This window comes from Moschus berezovskii, chromosome 8 (assembly GCF_049115385.1).
Source record: "Moschus berezovskii isolate FMDL1 chromosome 8, NW_MosBer_1.0, whole genome shotgun sequence".
Lineage (NCBI taxonomy): Eukaryota > Metazoa > Chordata > Mammalia > Artiodactyla > Moschidae > Moschus > Moschus berezovskii.
Genome location: NC_142467.1, coordinates 17,522,646 through 17,539,717, shown reverse-complemented (window position 1 = coordinate 17,539,717; position 17,072 = coordinate 17,522,646). Strand labels below are relative to the sequence as shown.

Sequence of the window (17,072 nt, the reverse complement as noted above, 5' to 3'; positions counted from 1 at the left end):
GACACAGTTATAACATATCCCCTACGCACTGTTTACAATTTATAATGTATAATTTATGTCTCTTGGTTCAAACTCACTATTTTCTGCAGTCATCTGCTAAGTAATAAGATTAGCATGTGAATATTGTAATATTCTGCTTCCCAACACAGTATAATTTAGTATATTTTAATTTTCTTTCGTACTTTCACTTTCTAATAACAATACTGAACTCTAATTAAAGTAATGGGAAACAGAAGCATAAGTCTCACCCTTGATGATCTGAAAATAATTATTATTAAAAAAAATATCTACAATTGAAATTATTCAGTCCCCTTCTGGCCTGGTTGCCTACTGGTTAGGTTACAGTTGTTCACGATCCTGCGGCAGATCGTTCCACAAAAGAAAAACTACTCATCCTGGTCCCTGTTGGCATGGCAAACAAACTTTCATAGCATGGGCACACTCTATAAAATGGCGGTACTAATTAGAAGAGATAATGTCATGCTGAGACATGATATGAATCGGCTTTATGTATCTACTAGGCTCACAGCAGTGCTAGATTTATACCGTTGTTGCTTTAAACTAACACTGCACAGAAAATTTCAACTTCTAAATCTGTATGATAAGAAAGCAAAAGTGATTGAGCTGAAAAAAACAGAGCCTCAGCCCCTCATTTTTGGTTTCACTTCTAAAATGTTTCTCGTGCACTTAGACGATGCCCAGCACTTCTTTCCCATATGTTTACCTAACTTGAATTCTTCAAACACGAATTGCAAGTACCAGATAGCACAGCTGTATGTTTTGACATCCATGGTGAAAATGAGCAGAAAATCTAACTGTTCCATATCAAGAAGTATTTTTACTAGTGCTAATGTGCCTTAAATACCTTGTTCCACAGATGAGTGGCCTGGCACCTGCTGCATGAGAAATAGCCAATTACTGTTCAGTGTCTCTAATTTTCTGATTCAATTAGCATGCTTCAGAGCTTTCCAGTTTAATTGCAAACTACTTCACAGTTAGCTCTCTGATTAATCATTGCCCATCTGCAAGCCATCGGAAAACTTAGTGGAACAAATTTGTGTACTTTGGAATGCTGGGAGCTTAGCAAATCAAACTTGTTTTGGTATATAAAGCTTTAATTTTGTTTGCCCTTTTCAGCTGCACTTGTAAGAAGCTCTGTACTGATTAAACAGGAAGTCCGGACAATAATATGCTACATTATGCATATAATTACTGTAAATACAACCGAGATTGTAGAAACATCATTTAAGGTTAGGCACTAACATGAATGGAGAAGGAGGTCAAGAAAACACATTTGGAATCAATTTCTTTCCATTATGACCAAATGTAAGTATCAAGCCGGGGGTGGGGGGAGCTATGTGACCCACAGTGATGTCATTACAGCACCTGTTCCCCCGAAGGCATTTTAAATTCTGTCTTTTCATGTATTCATAAAATCTTTCTTGTTATTTAATTAGTAGAGTACTAAGTTTTATAAGCTTTGTTTACAAAACATATATTAGGGATTTTAAAGCAAACTGGCACCACATTGTTTATGCTTCATTTTCCCAGCTTTCTTGCTGGTCGGCCGAACGTATGAATGGTAATGTCAGAAAACAAAACTGTTTTAATCGAGCTTTGGTTGGAGTGTAGATTATATCTTAACCCACAATCACGATCTCTTTATTTTTGAACAATGAAACAGGAATTGCGTATTTTGTTCACTCCTATGAACAAATCCCAGAGAGGGGGTTTTTGCATTGAATGAGAAAGGAGGCTCTATGAAATTCTCTCTGAAGTCCATTCCAATGCTCAGTCTTTCTGGCTCATAGTTTACAAAATTTGGAACTACTATATATGATTTTTTCAAACCTTCTAAATGCATGTACTATGTAAGAGCTTTAATTTCAAATTGGAAATTGTCAACTCAGGAGGGCAGGGGCTGTTGTACGCAGCCCAGCACTGTATCTCCGGTGCTTCACGGAGGGCCTGCACATTCTTGGTGCTCAATTAACATTCTGGATGAAGGAAGTGGAAGCAGTATGGGTTCTGAATTTTCCATGTCATGTCACAGGGCCAGGTTGGACACTGTGTTCTCCACCATAACCTCAACAGGATGTGGTAATGTTATCTATAAAGACGTTGACAAATATCATCATCCTGTAAATACTTGGCTGAAAGAATAATACAGAGAGGAGTGCTTTGCTAATTATGATGCCCTGTAAGGGTTTGTTATTAGCAACAAATAGCCCCTCCAAAAAAGGCTGAATTTTCCTATCTTTTATGAAGATCCTTCACATGCTATGGGAATGTCTAAATGCTGAAAGTTAAAACCTCAATGACAGCCCTAAAAATAACATTAAAGTTGGAGACATGGTTTCTGGAAATTGCAGGATGAAATGAAAATTTTATTGATAGTCAAGGGATAATCAGTGTGGAGTGACTTTCTGACTCTCTTAACAGTAGGCACGTGTGAGGCCGAGATTCCATGAGAGCTCTAGTAGCTCCTATTCTGTTTCTGTTAAGGGCTGTAAAACTCAAGTGGGCTGACTTCAAGCTTCTCTGAACTTCAATGCAGGCAGCCAATGTAAGAAATGCTGAGAAGGCATAATCTGATCATAGCAGCTCAGGCAAGTGAGCAGGCAGGCTGCCACATTCTGCTGCCCACGAGCAGGGAAGCACGGCTGGAATCCCCACTAAGATCAAATTACAAAATAATCAAGCTTTGTGGCCAGGCGGGCACGAGAGGCTATTGTGAGGTCATAACATAAATCAGGGACTAGCCTGGGCAAAACCGTGCAGTCAAAACCAACACTTTTTATACCACATTTATAGTGTGGTTTGCTAGGGGAAATACATTGTTAAAGATGTTCAGTTGTTTTTTTAATTCAGGAAAGGGCAAATGGTTCTCCCCACACAAGCTCCCACCAATTGAGCCTTATGCTTAGAGATAAGCAATTAAACCTCACACATTGAAGAAAATAATGAGAGCTGTCCAAAATGGAATTTCGCCAAGGAGAGACCACACTGGGCCTTGCTCCCTGTCCTGGGGTTTTCAGTCCTACCTCTACCTAATACCCACTGTGTAGCCGAATGTCTATGTGTATCAGAGAGTAATGATGGAACAACCGAGTGGATAATGAATGAAAGTGATTGCAAAGCACACTGAAAGTGCTTAAAGGACCCAAACATGATTTGAGAGGGTGGCATATCTTGGGCCAAGAGAGTCATTTCCGGAAATAATCCCATTATGCAAAAAGAGCAGAATATTCTTTGGGAAGCTGGCTGATATAGATGGCTCTAATGTGGCACCAAACCCAGACAGTGATACTCTATAGAGAAGTGTTAATGTTTGTGTCGTTCCCAAAGCTGAATCGGGTATAGAAATTATATTTTATTTCCTGAGAAGTTTCAACATGATTGTCTGTGCTACACTAAATATAAAAGACAATGAAATTATAGAATATAATAAGCCTCTCGATAGAAGAAAAATGTGAAAATCCGGGTGGAGGTTTCAGAGACAATAGCAGGACTCCTAGGGGATGCCTGTTTGGCAGACTTCTGCTGGAATGACCTTAAACAAGGTGGATGGAGCAACTACTACAAAGACAACAAACAAGCAAGCAAAAATCCAAGTGCAATAGAGCCAAGGCTTCTTGGTAAACAATTGACCGGGAGTATCAAGAGATCAGGGGCATATCACTTTGTGAGAACTTCCAATAGGGGCTTCAGAGAAACACTCTGAGGTGGTTCAATGTGAACTGAGGGCCATGTGTTGTTTCTTCACTTGCACCTCTGATATGCTGATAATTACCATCAATAGTATCTTTCTTAGACATAGAAGCAATATATTTGCACACTACACACGCAGAGTGCTTTTAACTTTTAAAGGGAAAAATACAAGTGACTATAAAGTTCACAGGAATTTTTAAGAAATGAAAATAAAGGCAAAAAGTAGTTGCTTTTAGATAGGAAATCTTATAAGATATGAAATTTAAGATCTACTGTACTTTAAGCCTATATATTATTGATAATTTAAAATTATAATTAGTGTTCCTGGGACCGAACGCTACACTGAAACTAAATATGCACATATGTATGAGATGTGAGATGCTGCTGCAGGAGAGAAATACCCTATTTTTAAAGCAAAAAAAAAAAAAAAAAGCCCTACTGAAGTCTATCCTTTCATTTATATGTCTCATGTAAATTACACATAATTTTAAATCTTCAACACGTTGAAAATGGCCAGGTCTCATGGCACTTCTCTTTTATTATCTCCCATTTTTACTTGGCCATGGTAATGGAGACTTTCTAGAGAACATTAGGGATAAAAAATTACACACTTTGAATTGATCCAAGAAATGACCACTAGAAAAAATTAATTTTTATTTGTTTAAATCTGGTAAAAAATATATACATAATAATTTTTCTACTCTAAAGGCATTTTCTTATGCAGTAACACCACAAAAATAGCTTAAGTTTAAAATAGTGGATTTCCCATATGGTTAGTCCACAGCAAGATAAAGTTGTAAATGAGGGGACTATGTGAAGAAAACATAAAAAAGCCTTAAGGGCACATACAAAAAATGTGATTTTTGTATAATTTACATACACAATTTTATTCCCCAAAATTCAAAGAGAAAAGCTTAATATGTCATAATTTAAACTGTATTCCACATCAAGTATTCCTGATTACGTATTTAACTCTAAGATGCAAAACTCAATTTAGAGCATAATGTGGGAGAGGAGTTAGTAAGAATCTAACCTTTTGCATTTCTTGACTTTTTTGGGCTTGTGGTAATGCTGTATTTATAGAGATTCTACACTTTCAAATTTAAGTCTTGAAATGTCAGAAAAATCCCAAAGCTGAGATCTCACAGAAGGTGATTTTTAACAGTCCTTAAAAGTAAAGACTTTATGATCTTCTGACAACTGGAGCTTTCACATTTTAAGATTTAAAATTTTCAGTCCTAATATTACATAAGCACACACATTGGTACACTTTTAAAGATTCCATCATCTTTTGATAAACCTGGAAAGAAGGGGAAAATAAGAAAAATAGAGAAAGAAAGTTGTGAAGTTCAGGAATATTATAGAATCAAAGATATGAAGACTATTTAAAAAGTCTTTTGTATTTAAACATGGTCCCTTATAAGAATATATTTCCAATGTAAAAGATCGCAAGATCCAGTTAATTTCTGATTGTTTATAGTAAAAATGTAGATCTAATATTTTGGAGCTTGGATATAGAAGGACATAGAAGCCAAGAGAGGCTGAATAACTTGATCAAGATTACACTTCTAGCTAGTTGTAGACATATCTTGACTATACAGGTCTTTTGTCTTCAGGTTTATCACTCCCATAGCTAAAATTTTACACATAATTTTTGGAATTCATTTATTTTTAATGACTCCTACCACCATCAGTATGATCATGGAAAAGTCATACCCTCTAGTTTTCGCATCACTTTCAACTCAGCAAGCATTTTCCCACTACCTACTATGAGCCAGATGGACATGTTTCAAAGATAAGACATGCGTTAATCTTATGATTTAGTGAAGGAGAGAGGACTGGTAAACAAGTGTCATTAAAGGCAGTCCTTGATTTGACTAGAAAGTCATTAAGTCCAAGGTGCCATTTGGTTTCTGATCAGTAAGATTAAACTACATGATGTCTAAGTCCTTTTCTAAAACAATTTGAATTTCAATTTTCCCCCTCTATTCTTATTTCTTTGATGGACTTCTTAATAAGTAAGTAATTGATAAGACCAAAATTTCTAAATATTGAAAGTGATTTCAGTGGAACACCGTGATATGTTTATGAATAGATATGCAATGAACAAAGCCTTTTATGTGCAAATACATTTGTGAAATTATGGGTTTCTTTGGCATAGGCCTTTAATGTGTAAATGTTCATTGTAACTCCAAGAGGAAAATTTAATATGCAATGTTTCCTTTTTTCATTAAAAAAAAAAAAAAATGCCCCCCAGAGGAGCTTTTGTTACTATCTCTATATCTCAGGATTAGTATTCTAGAAGCATAGTTTGAGTAACACTAGTCCCAACTCAACCCATCCTACGCACGCACTGGCTAGTTAATCCTCCTAAAATGTTGCTTTCAGTGTATTTCTCTGTTCATAATCTTTCAGTGATTCTCTGTGGCGTATAAATTGAAGTTCAAAACCCTCAGCTCCTCTAGCTGTTGCTTGTACATTCCTCTTCACTTAATTTCTCACAATTGCCTTAAATTTCCAGACTCCAGCCAAAATGTCACTGAATTTACTGAGCTCTTTTTGTCCGGGATCCCACTACTTTCCTTTGCCTAGATAGCTTTCCCCATTCATAAAATTACTGATGACTTCTCTGATAAAAATCATTCAGCCTCTGTCATCTCGATAAAGGAACACACTGCGCAACTTCTGACCTTCTTACCTGAACCGCTTTCTACAAAACTGCTATGATCTCTTTTTAGCGGTAGTTCCCTTTTCGGTGTAGATTTCAGGCCTCTTTCGGCTAACACAGTGTAAGCTCCCTGGGGTCAGGCACAGGCTCTTGCCTGCCACCACTCAGTACATTCTTATACCTAGTACGATTTTAAGGGACGGGATGGTGAGGCTGTTAGTGACACAGTATAAACCACAGAAAAGAGAAGCACCCAAACCAGGAGCCTAATCCACCTGCCAGTGCAGGAGATGTGGGTTGATCCCTGGGTCGGGAAGATCCCCTGGAGAAGGGAATGGCAACCCACTCCAGTATTCTTGCCTGGAGCATCCCATAGACAGAGGAAGCCTGGTGGGCTGCAGCCCATGTGGTCGCACAGAGTAGAACATGATGGAACATGAGAGCATGCACATGTTCACTTACAAACTAAATACACAGTGGTTTACATTACCCACATTTCCCAAATGTCAAATGGTGACTGCTCAGGCAAGAGTTTTCAACCTTGATTGTGGACATATCCTAAATGTATAATATAATTGAGGTATTTAATATTGAAACTCTATATTCAATGTTTTCTTAAATACTCTTGAATAGTTTTGGCTCATTATACAAAAAAGAAGAGTTTTAGTTCCAAAACACGTCTATCCCAATGAAGAAATTTTAAATAAGAAGGAGGGTGTTCCAGTAACAAATGTTTTAAAAGGTCATCTATTATAATTAATAAACTGCTTTAGTGAAACTGCAAAATTAACAGTCTCTTAATTTTAGACTGTGGTATAACTTTTTTTTTTGAACATTCTTCACAATCAATTTAGTCTTGCGAATTAAAAAATTAACATTGCCCGGTAATATTTATCACTGCAACTGTAAATTATTCTGAAATTTGGATAACATTTGACTTCAGGTGACACAAGGCCTTAGTGAATTTCTGAACTTTCTGAAAAGTTCTTATTTTTAGATATAAAAATTCTCCTCTTTTAGCAACTGAAAGAAATAGTTTTTGAATGTTTCGATTAAGAAAAAAGAGCTTTTTTAAAAAGTATATTATTTTTAACCACAGATGAAAATAAACTTAAAGTATAAAAATAATATCACCCTTCCTGAATATCTGAATATACAGTATTTATTTTTTTATACATTGCATTATATTCAATAGTTTGGTAATTCTGATAAATGTAATTAGTTAGTTATATCTATTAATTTAGTATGTATATACTTTCTTCTTTTTTCTAAACCATTATTAGAGGATTTGAAAGGCACAAGTCATGACAGCAATGATCCTGTTGGTCTGTTCACCATTGTACCTTGGGGCCTAGGGCTGTACCTGGCACATAAGAGATACTCAGTAAGTTCCTATTAAATAAATGAATTGCTAGAATACATGCTCCATGAGGAAAAGGAATATATTCGATAGATTACTACTTAAAAACCTGGCCATTGAATTCATACTTGTAGTGTCTGAATTTTGGTTGCACTATTTCACAGCTGTGAGACCTCTCCAAACTTAATTCCTCACCTGCAAAATGCAGCAGTAACAGAATCTGCCTCATACAGTTATTGTGAGGATTAATCCACATAAACACTGTGCATGAGGAGCACCCAATACATTAGCTGCTATTATGATCATAACACTGGCATTATCTTCTTCATTAATCTTTGCCATTATCTCCTGTCCCAAGTATGTAGCACATGCTCAGTAAATTACGTGCTACCTGACGAACAAATCCGTGAAGTGCAGCTGTATCTGCAAATGTAAGTGAGTCTGTCTACCCTCAGCACACTTCTACGCAAGGTTCGGACAAATAGCAAAAAAGAAACGACTCTGAAAGTTAGTGTCACCAAATTACTCTTACTGGAACCTGCTGCTTAGAGATCTAGTCATAAAGTCCTAGTCACTCTCTAGTCCTTTGGGGAACAGATGTTCTATTTCCTTTTTGAACTTCTGGCAGTGCCTAGCACAGAGGTTTGTATCACTGCTACTAAAAAAATCTTATTTAGCAACCAAGTCATATAAAGTGAAATTTGAAAACAAATGAACACAGATTATCGAATAGGTAAATGTTAGAATTCTTACACTATTTAACATTATCTTAAATCCAGTTTGCAGCATTTATATTTCTTGCAGTGTGCTATACACTGGAAGTGTCATAATGAGAATCATTACTTCTATACTTTCCAACTTAAAACTGCAGTAAAAATTATGTAAAGAGTAACTAAAGAGTTGTATTTCTATGAACTGCCTCATTGTGAGTGGACAACAAAAGAAATTCTCAAGTTGCGTGGCTTTGAGATACTTATTTTGTCACTGACTTAAATAGTTTTAGATCTTATATTCATCATCTCTCTCAACAGAAATGTTTTGTATTACATAGTACTGGTAAGTTTTCTAATTTGAGCTTCTCTATGGAAAGATGCTGTCAGGCTACAGAGTAGCATTGTTATTTAAGGTTACAGTATTCTTTTTTTAATTTACAAAAATGAACATGAACTTTAGTAGTAGAGAGTTTAATTACTTTTTATTAAAACAAGATGAATAGTGAATAATTATTTTAACTGGGTGAAGAAGGGGTGAAGTCTCCGACAAGTTAATTTAAATTCCTCTTTTCACTGTGTACATTCTTTGTGTAATTCTTTTGCTTTCACTGTATTTTTCAGATTGAAAATTAAAAAAAAAAAATCCATAAACCCAATCTTCTTTATCATACTATCTCCCACAAGTGTCCTGAAAAAAGAACTGCAGGTACTAAAAGCTGAAGCCAGTGGTTCTCAAACATTCCTGTGTACTAATCAGGGGTGCTTGTTAAAAAGGCAGAATCCTGGGACACACCCAGGATTTACTTCTGGTCTCCTGGGGTGTGGCTCAGAGTCAAATGAGAAAATGTGTCAAGGTAAAGGAAAGAAAACTGAACTTCTAGCTAAAAACCTTCTTGTTTCTTTGCTATTTTTACTTTTTCTGGGCTTGAATACAGGGTTCCAATTGCTTCTAATCATTAGAAGTCTTACCGTCACAGACTAAACTAGACCAAATTGCTTTTCCATACTGCTAAGGTACAACCTTCTCCCAGATGTCTGATCACATAATTCAGTCCTTTGAATTTTCCTCTCTTCTTTCCTTATCATCATGCCCAGCAAAAACGGGTCAGAAGTGGAGATAGCTGGTAGACAGCAAAAACATGTCTAAAAACAGATGAAAAATCTTGCCCTAAGAAACTTCTCCCCTCGGGCTTGCATTAGCTAATGATCATCCATCTTGGACACACAGGAAGCACTCATCTCTCTTTCACAACCTTCCCATTTAAGTAGCAAGTTGTAGTCTTTGTTGCCTAGCAATGAACTCCTTCCTCTCCAGTCTCCATGATAAGCACTTTAATTCTCATCATAACCTCCCTGAATATACTCCTCACTGGTCTTGTTTAATCTCTTCCCCTTCAGTCTATCCTCACGTCACCACTATCAATCTGATCACGCTAGTCCTAGACTTAAAAAATTCTGAGGGGTCCCCACTATCCCTAGAGGAAAAGCCTGAGCTACTCCTTAGCAGAATCCCCTCTATCTTACAGACTTTATTTACCATAATGCCTCATCTCACGGGCGCTTGTGCTCAGCCATACTAAATTTCTGCCATCCCTTGAAACCCTCACAAGAGTCTATATTCTGTACTTTGGCATAAGATCTTATTTTTCTTTGCAGAATGCCCTATTTTTCTCTAGTCATTACTTCTGGGAACAGTTAATATTTTACTTCTGGTGAAAATCCTCCCTAAACAGTCAGGCTAAGCCCGTGACTTCCTGCTGTGCATTCGTAGCACTTCACATGTTTTTCTAGTGTAACACATCACATTGCTTTTAATGATTTATTTACAGGCTGTTGTTGAGATGGCGAAGCACTCATGAAGACCTTTGCTAAAGCAATTGAAACAAAGCACGTGGACACCCAATGTTACATTTTCCAGCCTTGCTTGTCAGGTGTGGCCATATGACTACTTCCTTTCCAATGTAGGGATTCCTTTCCAAATTAGGGATTTCCCTGGTGGCTCAGACCTAAAGGGTCTCCCTCAATACGGGAGATCCAGGTTCGGTCCCTGGGTCAGGAAGATCCTCTGTAGAAGGAAATGGCAACCCACTCTAGTACTCTTGCCTGGAAAATTCCATGGACAGAGGAATGTGATAGGCTGCAGCCCATGAGGTGGCAAAGAGTTGGACATGACTGAGCAACTTCACTTTCCAATGCAACAAGTGCGGAATTGATTTGAGTCACTTCTGGCCAATGCCTTAAGGAACTGGGTGTGACTCCTCTGTGTTCTTATTTCCCCCTTCCTGTGGTCCAGAATGCTGGTGAACCTGCAACCCAGATGTGGCCATGCAGATGACACAGTCAAGAAAGAGGACAGAAAGAACCTGGTCTCTGAACTTGGCTGTGGAGGGTTGGAGCCGTCTGCTCATCTGGAATGCCCACCTTGGACTGTTATATGTGACAGAAAGAAACTTCTGTTTTATATATCTCGGGTCTTTTTGTTAGAGCGGCTTAGCTTTACCTAACTAATACAGGCATTTTTTTATCTTTTGGCTTGTTTGTCCCTTAAAAGTAGAAACTGGCTTATGCTTCTTTGTGTCTCCTGTGACAAGCAAATAGTACTTAAATTAATGCTAGCTGGATACACCCTGAAGATAAAATGGTACTGTGCCTATGCTCAGTCTGGTGGAAGGACCAGCGGCAAAGAGAGAAGAAACAATACCATACAACAAATATTTCACATGTTACCATATCTGGACGTCTTTGGAGATGTTTAGGTCTAGTGATAAATGATCTGAGGATGCTTAAAGAAATGGAGCCAGTAAAAGAGATCTAGAATCTGAGATCAGGAGAGAATGAAACACTCGGAAGTTCTCCAAAAGGAAGGGAGTAAACGAGGGACATCAGTTCCACAAGCAGCAGAATTACTGTCCAGTAATGCCCTAACTACTGGATACTGGTCTATTTCCCCTGGTAATCCTGCTACGTTGTTTAAATGTGCATAGGAAACAGCTAGCTCCCCAAGACAGGTACTTCCTCTTCTCCACCTCATCCATCCCTACCAGGAACCGTGTGATGCTCTTGTACAGCCCCTTCTCCCTGAAGGTGAGCTGGCCTCTTTGAACACAGAATATGGTAGAAGGGATGCTGTGTGACTCTTGAGGCTAGGTCATAAGTTTTGCAGCTACTGTCTGGGAATCTTACTTACTTGCTCTTTGAATGCTCCCTCTTAGAACCCAGCACATGCTCCAGGAAGCCCGAGATACATGGAGAGGTCATGTGTAGCGCTCTGGTAGATAGCCCTGGCTGAATCCCCAGCCATAAGCTAGCATTAACTGCCAGCCTTGTGAATGAACTAATTTGAGTATCCAGCTTGGGGAATTCCAATGAGATTCTGACTCCAACCATATGAGAGATTCCAGGCAAGAACCTTCCAGCTGAGCTCAGTCAACCCGTGGTACCATGACAGATAATAAGAGGTTGTTGTTTTAGGCCAAACATTTTTAGATGCTTTGTTACACAGAAACAGATCACCAGAACACTAAAAACAATATAAACCCAAGCCTTGCATAATGTTTTGAAGACATTATGGGCATTACTTGGAAGTGATTTGGGCTATTAAAGAACAATGCCTCCCCAAAACCAATGTAGCAGCTTTACTTTTTTCCTGACCTTATGTTTTTTTTTTCTCTAAATTTAAAAATCATCATAAAAATGTTTGAGAAGGCTATTCAAAAGCCTATCCACCTTCAATGTGTTTACTTCTTGAGTGGAAAAAGACACAAAACTACTGTGGAAACAACAAACGGACTAAATTATACTTAACCTCCTAAGAAAGACAAATTGGAATGGTACATGGAGACAAAAGTGCGGACATATCAGAATGCACTTCTAATTTTGTAGTAATGTACTGATTGCAACGGGCAGCACTTATTAATAAATGGACATAGGTGGAATGGAGTCACTGTGGTACCCAACCAGAAGAAACTGTCAAGGCCCAGTCTGGTATCTATCCCATACACACACCCCCATCAAAATCAGGTTACCCTCGTTGAACCATCCCTCAACCTATGTCACCTCTTCCTGCGATAACTGCCTTTACAAAATCAATCCTACAGGCTTGGTCATCTCAGGAGAGGGCAAGATAATCTGAATCCTGAAACAGAATATATAAAGTCTGAAGGCAGGAAGTTTCACTTCAAGTGTCAGTTTCCATGCTTTGTTCTCTGTCTACCTCTCAAACAGCCAGTGTCTCAAAGCTGCCCTTAAGTCTACTGCTGCATTATCTTGACTTGCAGGCATTCGTATGTATGAAATCTTTCCTGAACCTCCACGAAAACTTTCTCGTCTCCCATTTTTCAGTGATTTCACTGAATAGCTGATTGACCTGTTTGAAGAAAACACTCAAGATGACTCATGGCCAAGTCACATGGATTCTATTCCTGTCTTTGGATCCTTTTCCCTCTTTTCATTTTCACTCTCATCATTGGCATTTAGACCTTTTACAGGGACTATAATAATGACCTTTAAACTGCACTTTCCCTACTTGTGGATTTTCCTTCTCAAAATATTTTACTCATAGCTGCTATAGCAATCTTTCTGAAGTATAGCTCTGGTAGTTCACTTCCTTAATTAAACTTAAAATGCCTTTGCTTCCTAAAGGTTTGAAGAAAGGAATGCAAACCCCCCTTAGTCTATCATTTAACATCCTCTGTCATCGCATTCCCAACCAATTTATAATTTTATTTTCTTTATTCCCCATTCACATTCATGATGCATATACCAGACTCCCTCCTTGATACTGTCAATGCTTATATAACATATTCTATACTTTCTGGTTCTTGCTGATAATCCTAGCTCAAATATTCTTTTTTCCCTTTTATCAATCTCCAAATCCTATCTATCTCTCCAGCTTCAGTTTAATGGACCTCCCTTCCTCAATCCCCAAATATCTTGTTGGCTCTTAGATAGAATTACACCTTCTTCCATATTTCTCTATTACTTAAATCAATATTTGCCTTGTGGTCCTTATTCCTTTCTCCTTGAATTACTAAATTTATAAATTTTTATCTTTCCTACTTTATTTTATGAAAAGCAGAATATGCTGCACATGTGATAAATGATCAGTAATTACTGTTGCCGGAGAAGGCAATGGCAAGCCACTCCAGTCCTCTTGCCTAGAAAATCGCATGGATGGAGGAGCCTGGTAGGCTGCAGTCCGTGGGGTCGCTACGGGTCGGACACGACTGAGCGACTTCACTTCCACACATTGGAGAAGGAAATGGCAACCCACTCCAGTGTTCTTGCCTGGAGAATCCCAGGAACGGGGGAGCCTGGTGGGCTGCCGTCTGTGGGGTCACACAGAGTCGGACACGACTGAAGTGACTTAGCAGCAGCAGCAGTAATTACTGTTGCATGTAGGTAGGGGTGTTATGATTTTAATATGTTACTCATTGTAGATATTATTTAAATTTACTACTGGTCATAGAGAGACTAATATGAGGAATGCAGTGGTGAGAGAAAGGAGAGATTTTTTTGTGTGGGAAAAAAATGCATGAAAAATACTAGTATGCACCCACCATGTAAACAACTCTCTTCTCATGTTCCTTTTCTCATTTAAAAAGTAAGTTTGGTTAGCTCTTCCTGTCATGTTGAGAAAAAAGGATAACCTGTCTATTTTCACATTTATTTATTTCTTCTTCATCTTTATACTTATTCTCTCTTCGAATCTTACACTATGAGATGTCTCCATCTCACCCGCCCTAATTACCGGTTCTCTCATCTGTTTGCTTTTCCCTTTGGGTTTTGACACTTTGTGCCTACTTCTTGCCTTGATAAACACTTGAGAGTTACCGTGTTTTGGTATACGCGCTGGTCTCCCTCAGCCATCCAAGTAACCACTTATCCTTTATAAATCTCTTATTCAAAACTTTCCTTCATATTAACACAACCTTACTGAAATCATTTTATGACACCATCATTGTTTAAGTAGCTAAAAACTCCTAAGCACAGTGAGCTGAATGAATATCTCAACTCACGTGCCACACAAAGCCTTCATATTTTTTAGTAAATGTCTCACAAACAGCTCCTTTCCACTTCCCACAGAATTAGGGATAGAAAGTGACAGAGACAGGCTAAGTACGCAGGCAGTATGGCTCCAGAGTCTGTGCTCTAAACTACGATCTTACCCACAGTCTGGACAGCATGCCTGTGTAGTAATTTTTTTTAACAAAGATCTTTTAGTGTGTTCTAGCTGTTTATATGTGAGGCTTGGTATGGACTATCTGAACAGTTTGATTCTAGAACGAGTTTTCATTAGCATGACCTAGAGTGCAAAGAGTTAGTTTTGTCTAAAAATTAAAATGAAATAATTTTGCTCAGACTGTGGTATGAGTTTGTGACACTGGTATTCACGGGCCCAATAATATAAAAAGTCTGCACTATGAGCAAGTCTTGGAATCCTCTCTCCCCTGTCTTCCGACAATTCTCAATAAATACAGAACCACCTCTTTTAATTTGAGTGCTCCTGAGTGCAATAGATTTTTTTCAATGTCCTGGGTCTACAAATTCATTTAAAAAGATCTGTCCTCGAGAGCCTCAGTCCCGCTGTCGGATACTACCTTCACAGACAGAAGTTGGCTTGGATCTTGCTCAGAGTTGGTAAAAACATCAGGGATGTTCTAGACAAATCACAGATTATGCGACTTCTTCCAGGCTACCAGAGTTGTCAGACTCAGATAACCATCGTGAGTAGAAATTGCACTGCTGACCTAGATAAAACAACCATGAGCGCAGAGCAGAGGCACATGTGGGTGTGGGGATGGGCTGTGGAGACTTGCAGAACTACGTATTTGCTCGGCTGGAATTCTAAGAGCTGATGATTTCCCATTTTCATCACGTGCCGCTCCTTGACTAGTTCAGTTCAGTTCAGTCGCTCAGTCGTGTCCGACTCTCCGCGACCCCATGAATCACAGCACGCCAGGCCTTCCTGTCCATCACCAACTCCCGGAGTACACTCAAACTCATGTTCACAGAGTCGGTGATGCCATCCTAGACAACTGGAAATTCTAACTGGGGATTGCACAAATTCTATCTGTTGAAGAAATAACATCCTCTGACAAAGACAAGTGACACAAATTCCAGTTGGGGTTCTTAGAAAGACATAAACCATAGGAAGAGCTGTTGTATATGAAAATGTGGAAATGGCAGGTAAGGGAATTAGAATCCTATCATTTTTAACACCACGGATATTTTTCTAATAATATCTGTAGCAGAAAGTCATTGAGTGATTTAGCAAAATATTTATGAATATGTATGAATATTTACACAGCTCACATGCAAACATCGTTGCTGTTCAACTCAGCTATTTTCAGATATGCACAATGCTTCCCTGATAGCTCAGTTGGTAAAGAATCTGCCTACAATGCAGGAGACCCTGGTTCGATTCCTGGGTTGGGAAGATCTGCTGGAGAAGGGATAGGCTACCTACTTCAGTACTCTTGGGCTTCCCTTGTGGCTCAGCTGGTGAAGAATCGGTCTGCAATGTGGGAGACCTGGGTTTGATCCCTGGGTTGGGAAGATCCCCTGGAGAAGGGAAAGGCTACCCACTCCAGTATTCTGGCCTGGAGAATCCCATGGACTGTATAGTCCATGGGGTTACAAAGAGTTGGACACAACTGAGAGACTTTCACTTTCACTTTCAAGCACACAACACTAGATAACAGTGAAGTTTCCTGTCTCATAAGTGATTCTGAAGGCTGGATCCATCAAAATGGGATATCCAAACAGCTTAACTGATGAAGGAGACACAGAAGGTTTGAGAAAAGTCACAGCAAGGTGTAAATTTCAAGAAGAGTAGGAATAAAGAAGATTGCATCAACTGAATTTGAGAGCAATGTTAGTAATAATGATAAAACATAAAAAGAAGTCAGAATAGGATAAAAGAAATTTGGCAAAAATACTGATTAAAGATTAACATTGAATTGGAATAGACTAACAATGCTATTTTGTGAGTGTTTCCATCTCATGCAGAGGAGTCATGATCAATTTTCAGTTTATTAACTAAACTCACTTTATTATCAAAGAAAAATATTGATCAGGCTTATAGAGATGGCAAAAAAAATTCAACAGTTATGATTACTGATTTTTAGTTTTATCTTTTAATTCCATGTTCCTTTCAAAGCGTCCCTGGTAGCTCAGCTGGTAAAGAATCCGCCTGCAATGTGGGAGACCTGGGTTTGATCCCTGGATTGGGAAGATCCCCTGGAGAAGGAAAAGGCTACCCACTCCAGTATTCTGGCCTGGAGAATTCCCTACAGTCCACGGGGTCACAAAGAGTCAGACAGGACTGAGCGACTTTCACTTTTCCTTTGAAAGCAAATACACGTTTCCATAATATGTAAATAACACAATTTTAAAAATTAAGTAAATAGAAAAAAATGTATAACTTGTACTAAGTACCATTCTAAGTACTATTATAGTGGTCTGAACTTACACTGTGTGTTAAAAAAAAATTTTTGTCTCTCTAAAACACTAGATTGCCTTTGAGAGATAAAGAGATCATAAATTTATAATGGTAACCAAATGAAAACAGAGTACATTTTTTAGAGGAAAACAGCTCTCCTAATGAAAGGCCAAAAAG

The 17,072-nt window shown here is 38.3% G+C and overlaps 1 protein-coding gene across 4 annotated transcripts in view; it reads right to left on the bottom strand.

Annotated features, from left to right (window-relative positions):
* ARB2A (ARB2 cotranscriptional regulator A) overlaps positions 1-17,072 on the bottom strand; it is a 422,973-nt gene that overhangs the window by 66,150 nt on the left and 339,751 nt on the right. The gene's annotated exons all lie outside the window — the stretch shown is intronic.